The 9,825-nt window shown below is 45.0% G+C and overlaps 1 long non-coding RNA gene across 1 annotated transcript; it reads right to left on the bottom strand.

The window, feature by feature from the left end:
• Positions 1-220: 220 nt before the first annotated feature.
• LOC144095075 (uncharacterized) lies at positions 221-1,856 on the bottom strand. The gene is made up of 2 exons (XR_013306695.1): positions 1,033-1,856; positions 221-342 (listed from the first exon to the last, which is right to left on the bottom strand). It is a non-coding gene; the product is annotated as an uncharacterized LOC144095075 (long non-coding RNA).
• Between the last annotated feature and the right edge of the window lie 7,969 nt (positions 1,857-9,825).

The following is a 9,825-nucleotide window of genomic DNA, read 5'->3' as shown; positions in this document are numbered from 1 at the left end:
ATTCCAATTGGCCGAAACCAATTGGACTATTCCAATTGGCCGAAACCAATTGGACTATTCCAATTGGAATTTTCCAATGGTGTCGAAAACACATTTGGAAATTTCCAATTGGTAATGTCCAATTGGTAGACTCCAACTGGTCCACTCTATGGCCGATACCGACTGGGCTGCTCCGATTATCGGGCACCAGATGGCTATTAAACAGTCAGGAGGCAAGCAGTGCATTATCTGTAGCATTTTATTAAAGTATAAGAATGAATAAATAAATAGTCGTGACACAAATCTTCTTGCAGGTCCTAGTGCAGGTCCTAAAATTAAGGCTCCATTTCTTTCGCGAGCTCCCTGCAATCAAACAGAAGCATGACACAGAATGCATTACTGCAGAGAATATAAAGACCGAAAAGCAAATAACAAGGAATAAGATTTAATGTGTGAACAAACAAACGAAATCCATTAAGCTGCACACTAAGATTCTCTTTGTGGAATCAAGTTATGGATGAGCATTCACTGCAGTAACTGCATAGGTTTTGATGCAAGCAGTCACAACAGAAGCAGTAATTGATACGTGATGAAAACTGCAACATGGGAAAGCTTTTTGTTCAGTTGTTGGCGATTCATAAAGCATCACAGGTACTTGCTATGTTTTCTTTCGTAATTACGCAATGCGATCAAATTAATAGCAAAATGCAATATACTGCATTCCAGGAGCCATGTCCTGCGCTGCAAATACAGCACTTTTATAAATGTATACTCCTGAAGATTTGTATTCTCCAGATCATCAACGCTGAATAAGTGCGTAAGCTGCAGCCATCCTCTACAAGCAGAAAAAAGATTCAATCATTTTACCTATTCCTATTATCAAACTACGTTCGTTCATTAATTGCTTTGCACACAAAGATGTGACCACGTGCTCTGCTTCCAAGCATAGATCGCGGACGTAGGCTCTATAACAGCTTCACAATTAACGCTTAACATTTGCATCAGGCACACACATATCACACAAAGTTAACAGTGAAAAGTGCAGGTAATTACCTCCCAAGCATGAGAATGCGGGCCGGATAAAAGTCTGCTTCTCCTTCGGCATCTGTCCACTTCACCTGATGATAGATTCGCGAATCAAGTCTTGGGCATTTTCAGGTGCAAAGTCCTTCACATCCGTGACGGGCACCACCGCACAGCTTATATTGTCTTTATACCTGACGTACGCAAAATGAGGCGCACTCGAAGACATCGCGCACACAGGTATCCTAGTACTACACCTAGAGCACTGTACTGCAGCGCAAGAACCAAGCCACCACGACCACGCTTACTGCGCGCGCCATGACACACACACAGTTGTGGTGATACGAAACTGAGGAATCATTTTATTATCCTAGAGCAAAATTTTTGAAAGTGATTAACAGCAACAAAACTTTTTAATACATTTTTAAAATTAAGTATTGCGATTTTGTGTATAAATTGTTAATATTTGACTATTTTGTGCAGTACTCTGCATAATGTGAAAATGTGGATAACATCGCTCACCGGCTGACTGGATCAGCTTGAACTGCAATGTGGCGATCTATGGAGTGAGGCTATGATGGAGCTGCCAGTTTCTAAAATATTGACTGTTTGTATATTTGTAAGAACAGGTGAAAATGCTTGTCTCGCCAGTGCCGAGTTCATTCACAATGTAAACTCAATATTGCCGCAAATCTTTGTACCGTATGTTTGTTCTTTCATGAAAGCTGCTGGCACACAAATTTATCTCAGTTGATCGCACTGAGGTGGAGCCTTTTCTGCGTTGTTCCAGACTTACGGTAGCTTTGCACGCCGTATCTCAGAAGTTCGCTATCAGCTTTAAGTTGGACACGGCCGAGAACAGTGGGCACTCTGTTCGGCGACCGCCGACCATACTTGTTGCTTTCGTCGCCGCCAAGTCATTCGATCAGTTCATTGTGGGCGCAAGTCAGCCGAAATATTTCGTTCGGAAGCTGTTTTCATCTTTCTGACCGCTGGACTGCCGTCATCACAACGTGACAATTGTTGGACCAGTTCATTTGGGAGCAGGGAACCAGTTGGGTAGTCCAGTTGGAACAAGGAAAAATAATTGAACTGACCAGCTGGAATATAAGTCCAATTGGAAAGTTCAGTTCGACCCAACTTACAAAATCAAGTGGATGGTCCAATCGGAACTAGAGAAACCAATTGGGCTGTCCAGTTGGATTCATCAATCCAACTGGCTGACCAGTTGGCTCCCAATGGGTCCAGTTGGCTGACCAGTTGGCTCCCAATGGGCTGACCATTTGGGTCCAATGGGTCCCTTTGGCTGACCATTTGGGTCCAATGGGTCCCATTGGCTGACCATTTGGGTCCAATGGGTCCCATTGGAAAATTCAATTGGACCCAATGGTTTTTTTTGACTGGGTACGCGCAATGGTGCTCCAAGTATTTATGTGTCATTTTTAGAAGGTCTATCCCTACCCGATGACTGGCGAGTTGCCAGAGTTAAACCTTTACATAAAACTGGTGACAAAACACAGGTGCAAAACTATCGCCCTATTTCACTTACTTCCACAGCGTGTAAGATACTTGAGCACATTATTCATAAACATTTATCTACCTTTCTTGAAGAACATAACGTAATATCGAAAGCTCAACATGGTTTCAGGAAAGGATATTCGACATGTACACAGCTAATACAAACAATTCATGATTTTGCAGAAGCCATAAACGAAGGAAAACAAACTGACGTAATATTTTTAGATTTCCGCAAGGCCTTTGATACGGTTTCTCATAACAAGCTAATATATAAATTGAGTTCTGTAATAAAAAACGATAAACTAATAACCTGGATTAAGGCTTACCTGACAAACAGGCGCCAGTTTGTTACACTAAATGGTGCCCTCTCACATTGCATTCTAGTTGAATCGGGAGTTCCTCAAGGATCTGTGCTTGGACCGGTTTTGTTTATTATTTATATTAATGATATCGTCCAAGATCTCTCTGTTAATGTTAAGTTATATGCCGATGATTGTGTCCTCTATGAACGAATTAACTCAAGTGAAGATCAAATCAGGCTAAATAATGACTTTCGGAAGGTAATGCGCTGGTGTGATAGGTGGCAAATGGTGATAAATTTTGATAAAACAGTATATATGAGAATAACGCTTAAAAGGAATCCTCTTCTCTACCAGTATGGTACTTCCGATAGTGCACTCTCAGAGGTAACATGCTACAAATATCTCGGCCTATGGATTTCCAATAATCTTTCCTGGAACAAACATATTGATACCATCTCGGCAAATGCTCTGCGCAAAATATTCTTCTTGAGGCGTGCACTACGGTTCGCTACTCCTGAAACGCGTTTCCTTGCGTATAACACTATTGTGCGGCCAATCTTAGAATATGCCGTAATGATCTGGGACCCATATACCAAGATTAACATTAACAAATTGGAAAGGATTCAAAAGAAAGCAGAAAGATTTATTTATAATTCCTATGGTCGCACTTCTATCACTAATCTTATTAAAAAGAGTGACTTACCATCCGTTACTGATAGAAACCGTATCTGTCGTTTGAAATTCTTTTTCCAGTTAATTCATGGGCAATACAACATTGACATCTCGAAAATTGTTAGTTACTCTAGTGGTTATGCAACACGCCTGAGACATTCTCTTTCCGTAAAACCTTTATCCACAAGAACGAACTGCTACAAATATTCCTATTTTCCTAGAACTATTACCGAATGGAACAACCTTGCTGGTCATATAGTCGAAGAGAATAATTTGTCCCATTTTGAGGCGCTGCTGCAACAAGTGACGAAATTTTGAATGTTCGGTTGATGAGTAATTTGTTGAGATTTACTTAATTATATGCTTGGCTCTATGACTGCAGTATATATATTCTGAGGTTGTGAAACGATACAGTACAGTGTGATGTACTAATTTCGTTGCTGTGACGCCTTGTCTGCTGTATTTCCTTTTTTTGTCCTTTGGTGTTACACAAATTATGTACCCACCTGCGATGGTCTTGTTGTTATAAGACCGCAGTATTTATAAATAAATAAATAAATATAGGTCGGCATGGACTTACTCGGTCCGTTTCCGGAGTCTTCCATGGGTAACCGGTACATTGCTGTTGCCACTGACTATCTCAGCCGCTACTGTGAGACCAAGGCTCTTCCCCGTGGTACCGCCGCCGAAGTCGCAAGTTTTTTCATTCATAACATTGTGCTTCGTCACGGAGCTCCAACGGTCGTATTAACTGACAGGGGAACCCCGTTTACGTCGGCACTTACGAACGAGGTACTTCGACTCAGTGGCACCAGTCATCGAAAGACAACCGCTTACCATCCGCAAACCAACGGACTGACTGAGCGGCTTAACAAGACAACTGCCGATATGCTTTCTATGCATGTCGACGATGACCACGCGAACTGGGACCGGATACTTCCTTACATAACGTTCGCGCACAACACTGCGCTTCACGAAACGACGCGCTTCACTCCTTTCCATTGGTGCACGGTCGCGAAGCCTTGACCATGCTGGACGCCATGCTTCTTCCGGATCCTACTCCCTCTTCTGTCGTGGATGCCGACCAATTTGTCCGTGACGCCGAAGTTGCTCGACAGCGAATCCGGTGCCAACAACAACGCGACGCCGAGCGTTACAACCTCCGCCGCAGGGAGGTGATTTACACACCCGGTGACCAAGTCTGGGTGTGGAGCCCAATCCGTTTGCGAGGGCGCTCCGAGAAGCTTCTTCGCCGTTACTTTGGTCCCTACCAGGTGTTACGCCTCCTCAGCGCGGTGACCTACGAGGTGCTCCCTCAAGGAACTGTCCGGTCCTCTCGACACCCGACGTCCGAGGTCGTCCACGTGGCGCGAATGAAGCCGTTTTATTCCCGTTAGCCCCGGACCCAACCCCGCCATTAACTTTTCGCCTTATTTTTTTTTTCCCCTCGCGTGCGGCATCGAGTCGATGCCTCTTAGATGGGAGGGGCAATGCCACGCTGCTGACTTTCTGCCGGCGCCACCTGGAGGTCGAACTGTGTTCCCGAGCGCGTGGCCGAACGTCTTCTTTGTCCAGAACGAGCGCGGCGGTGTAGGCAAACCTCGCCCGAGTGAACAGCTTTGTTCTCTGTATTTTCGCCGGTGACACAGGAGAAGGGCTGGGGAACTTTGACAGGTAGCCTTCCTTTTGCTGAGGCAGACGTACAGCTTTTATCAGCCCAATCGCCACCGAGAGCTTGAAGTGGCTGAGTTGCATGGTGCACTCTGCATAGAGACCGCGGTACAAGAGCCATGCATTCACAACAGCCAAATCCATGAGGTTAAAAATAACTTGTTTGTACCATTTGTTAGTCTTCAGGTTAGTCTTTTGTTCTTTCGGTCGAACCGTTCCACCTTTACGAGCGGGTGAACCACATGTACGTTCGACCCCATTACGATAAGCCTGTTGCCGTACCATTCACACAATAATGCTGTGGTCTCTATCGACTTTGTAGTCAAATGAACCTCTGCCGTTTTTTCGGGCTCTTTCTCTGACATCAGGGGCATTTGGCCGTTCTGTTCTTGCGCATGGTACATGTCGCATGCAATCCCATATCTTTAGGATGAAACAAAAGTTCTGGAGATGCGAAGAATTTTTCAAAAAAGAGGAAAGTACCTGAAGGTACACTTCTGGCAAGGCGCAGCATGACAAGTCCTGACGCGCCAACTGTCAGTGGTGCATCAGGTGGGTCCAACTTCAAATTGTCACCGTGAAACTCGATTTGATGGATGTATCCAGGCTGACCGGCCCTGACCCAGATGTTGTAGCCCCATTTCTTGGGCTATTTCACCATGTATATTTCAGCGGGTGCCTTCCTTTGAAAGGGATCATTTGTTCATCTACTGCCTGGCAGGCCTCCAGTTGAGCCAAACTGCTAAATGTCACATTCAGCGTCTCAACCATGGTTACGAACCTTCTGAAGACGACCAAAGCCATCATCTTTGCTCTTCTTTTCAAGAACTGGATCATTGAGGTGAATGACTGACAGTATTTCTTCCCATCGATTGACATTCGTGGCATCAGCTACCATATCTTGCCTTGTGTTGGATGACCAATAAGAACGCCTAAATGAGATGTCCACAATTGACACATATTTTCTGCCTTGGCTGCGGTCGAAATGAGGTCACGGCATAGGAGATTAAAAAAATCATGTACTCAAATAACTGACCCAAGCAACGTTCCACTGCTTTATCGAATATTTTTGTGGTGGAGGTGGTGCGCACGGCCGAGCTCGCATACCGCTCATCCTCAGAGTGCTGTTTCCCAATGCTCGTGCTTTGGAGCGCAGTGGAGCGCGCGCCCGAATCAATTGTTTGTGGCAGGAGGAGGAAAAACATTTATTAAGAGCACAAATAATGGGTGGGTTAAGTAGCAGAACCCATTTATACCATTTACTCATCAAGTAGGGATTGGGCAGAGTATTAGTTTGTAGTCTCCTGATTATGTGCTCTTCAATCTTGCTAAAGGTTTTGTGAAGAAGAGGATATTTCCTTCTTATGATTGTATAGTACTCCGTAATTTCTACGTAGCTTAGTAAGGGTGAGGGGTTAACTGTGTCAGAGGGAGGCTGCATGCCACATGCTCGGAGGAGGGGAGCTCAAGCAGCTGTGTTGGCTGCCTCATTGCCCGTTGTTGAGAGGTGCCCTGGCGTCCAGAATATCTCGACGTTGGAAGGATTAGGCGTTACCAAAATTTCCCAACACAGAGCGCCAATGCGACCTCTGAGCTAATTGCGTACTGCTGCTTGTGAGTCGGACATAACCGTTGCCTCGCTGTTCTTTGATATTGCTAGTGCGATAGCCGCTTCAGCTGATGTGGTATCCGCCGCTTGGACAATGCTGCTTGCAGTTATACCCCCCTGGGGTGAAACTGCTGCAATTGCTGCGACCCCGTTAACGGGTCACCGCATCGACGTAGATCATGTCCTTGCTTCCATCCCAGTGCTTAGAGAGGTGTCTAGCTCTGGCTAGTCTGTGTCCTCTGTTGTATTCCTCATCCATGCGCTTTGGTACGTGGTGAGCCGTGATGTGTAATCTCATCTGCATGGGCATGTCGATCTTGTCGGCGACTTCCCGGGGTGGACGGATTCTCGATTCTGCAATATTTTCCTGCCAGGCTTAGATGTTGACAGCCTGACAATTTTATTTACACGGTGGGCCTCTATTAGTTCGTCGATGGTGTTATGGATCCCCAGCTGTAATAAGCGCTTAGTGGATGTGCGTAAAGGGAGCCCCAGCGCCGTCTTAACTGCCTTTCGAATAATAACATCCAGTTGGTCCTTCTCCTTTTTGCTAAGCCGTAAGTACGGGGTGGCGTATGTTATCTTAGAGAGAATGAAAGCCTGAACTAATCTTAGGGCCTCCTTCTCTCTTAGCCCATTTCTTTTCTTGATTACCCAGCGTAGCATTCTAGAGACTTGTTCGGAATAGGCTTGGAGCTGTCTGATTGTAGTGGTGTTAGTGCTGTTGGTGAGTATGATGGCTCCCAGGATCTTGATCTTTTTCTTTATTGGAGTGTTCAAACCCTGGACCGTAATAGTGACAGAGGGAGTGGATGATAAAAGTGTCTTATTCTGTTTCTTGCCATGGACGATCAGGAGTAACTCGGATTTCTCGGGAGAGCACGTTAAACCATGCCTCACCGCATGCTGGCACACTACATACGCTGCTTCCTGAAGCCGGTCTTGAATTTCCCCTTCATTACCGATACAATACCAGATTTGTGGCATTTTCTGATTCAGCTGCAATGAGATCGTGACATGGGAGATAACAAATTATAGTTACCCAAACAACTGCCCCGAACTATGTTACACCTCTCAATCGGAACTTTTTGTACTGCGATCGCGGTGCACTCTGGAAGTGGCATGTGCGAGCGAGCTCGCGGCATAACAGTGAACATCCCCGGAGTGTTGTTTCCGGACGGACGTCTTTTGCCCAATATTATTCAAAACTTAACTTTGTCAAGAGGAGGTGCACTGACGTACGAGTAGACCCGCGGCCTAGGCTTTATTTGAACGGATGGTAGTGTAACGCCGCCACAATATATTCTCTCAAAGGTGTGTTTGCTCGCGCAGTTGGCTGTGCGTAGGCGCCTGCAAATCTTAATATTTTTTTAAGTGCAGGAAAGCTCGGCAGTTATTTCAGAGTTGCTACGCCCCAGACACCTCGCAGGCTCACGTTAAAAGGATTCGAATGACGGTAGTCGCTAATTGTTTCTTTGTAAATAGGTTAATGCGGTGCCCTGGTTGTGCACTGTAACACGGTTGTCAGCAGAATAATTTTGATGTAGCCTTAATTGTATTGGTTGAGTAGCAGCAATCAAAAAAGACTTAACCACTGCTTCGCGCCAGCTACAACTCTGCATGACTCACTAGAATGTTGTTTATTTAGGTGATTGTCATCTTGGGTAAGCATATATATGCAATATTGGCTTATAAGAGGACATTGTCTTTCCTCATGTAATTTTCATGCATAGTGCGCAGCAGCCTGTACTGCCGCAGTAATTAGTAATCGCTTTCGGTCGAAGCAGTGTGAAAAAAAAAAAAAATTCACGAGGTGAAAAACCAAAACCCGAATTTACTCAGCCATATGTTTGAAGCAAAACGTTGTTCGTTTAGGATTATATCAGTTCAGCATTGCTTTATTCCCAATACTGTACTTACCATGCTTTTACCTGTTACTGCCATCTTTCAATTCACCTTTAGCTACTTCCCAGACCATTACTGGCAGTTTATGGTAATGTCCTCCACACTGGCACTTCCTGCCTTTTTGTTTGTTTATGGGGTTTAACGTCCCAAAGCGACTCAGGCTATGAGGGACGCCGTAGTGAAGGGTTCCGGAAATTTCGACCACCTGGGGTTCTTTAACGTGCACTGACATCGCACAGTACACGGGCCTCTAGAATTTTGCCTCCATCGAAATTCGACTGCCGCGGCTGGGATCGAACCCGCGTCTTTCGGGCAGCAGCCGAGCGCCATAACCACTCAGCCACCGCAGCGGCTCTCCTGCCTTTTTGTGTATATTTCTTGTGTTGCAGTGCATTTGGTTGTGCACAGCCTCTTTAATCTTGCCACTTGCTACACTGTACGAGCCAATGTTCCTGATTTTGTACGGTGTACTCTTCCTAGCTTACTATTCTCATTGGTGTAGTGCTGACTGTTTTGTAGTTTTTTTTCACTCAATCTCAGTATTTATGTCGAATGACATTGTCAGTTGCAGTTCCAAACCTTGAATGCACTGAATGGCATCCACAAGTGCTCGGCTCCTGTACAGTTGAATCCTGCAATAACATAGCACCCGAGAAAAATTTTGCTTAAGTGGTAAAATGAGACTATAGTAGGGTACAACTTAAAATAACAGCAGTTAATACTGGGCGACACTCCACTTTTTCATGCTTTACTTTGTTAAACAAGCCAGGTAGTATCAAAATTCTAGAGCCTATAATTTTTTCCTTGTGATTAGCTTCTTGTTTAGTTAACAAGTTTTAACAACGGACTACTTTTTGTAGTGGAGGAATTGTGTGCAGCGGTCCTGAATGTGGGCAGAGCTTCACTGCAGACTTAAGTTGTATCCGACTAGGACATTGACAGACAGGACTGGATAGCTCATGAACAACGCTTACGCCCAGAAGCTGTCAGCCTGTTTTTTCACAGTTTCGAAGCCTGTGCCACAGCATGGACTTTTGCGTTACTCTGGAAATTTCGAACAACAGACGAATTCGTGTAATACATCTATGTGTTTTTGTTTTTCGCAAAGCATCCGTTTTTGTCTTGTGAGAGCTCATACTGGGACCA

The sequence above is a fragment of the Amblyomma americanum genome, chromosome 6, assembly GCF_052857255.1.
Source record: "Amblyomma americanum isolate KBUSLIRL-KWMA chromosome 6, ASM5285725v1, whole genome shotgun sequence".
NCBI classification, from domain to species: Eukaryota; Metazoa; Arthropoda; class Arachnida; order Ixodida; family Ixodidae; genus Amblyomma; species Amblyomma americanum.
The sequence above is the reverse complement of the archived record's forward strand: the minus strand, read 5'-3'. Positions and strand labels throughout refer to the sequence as shown.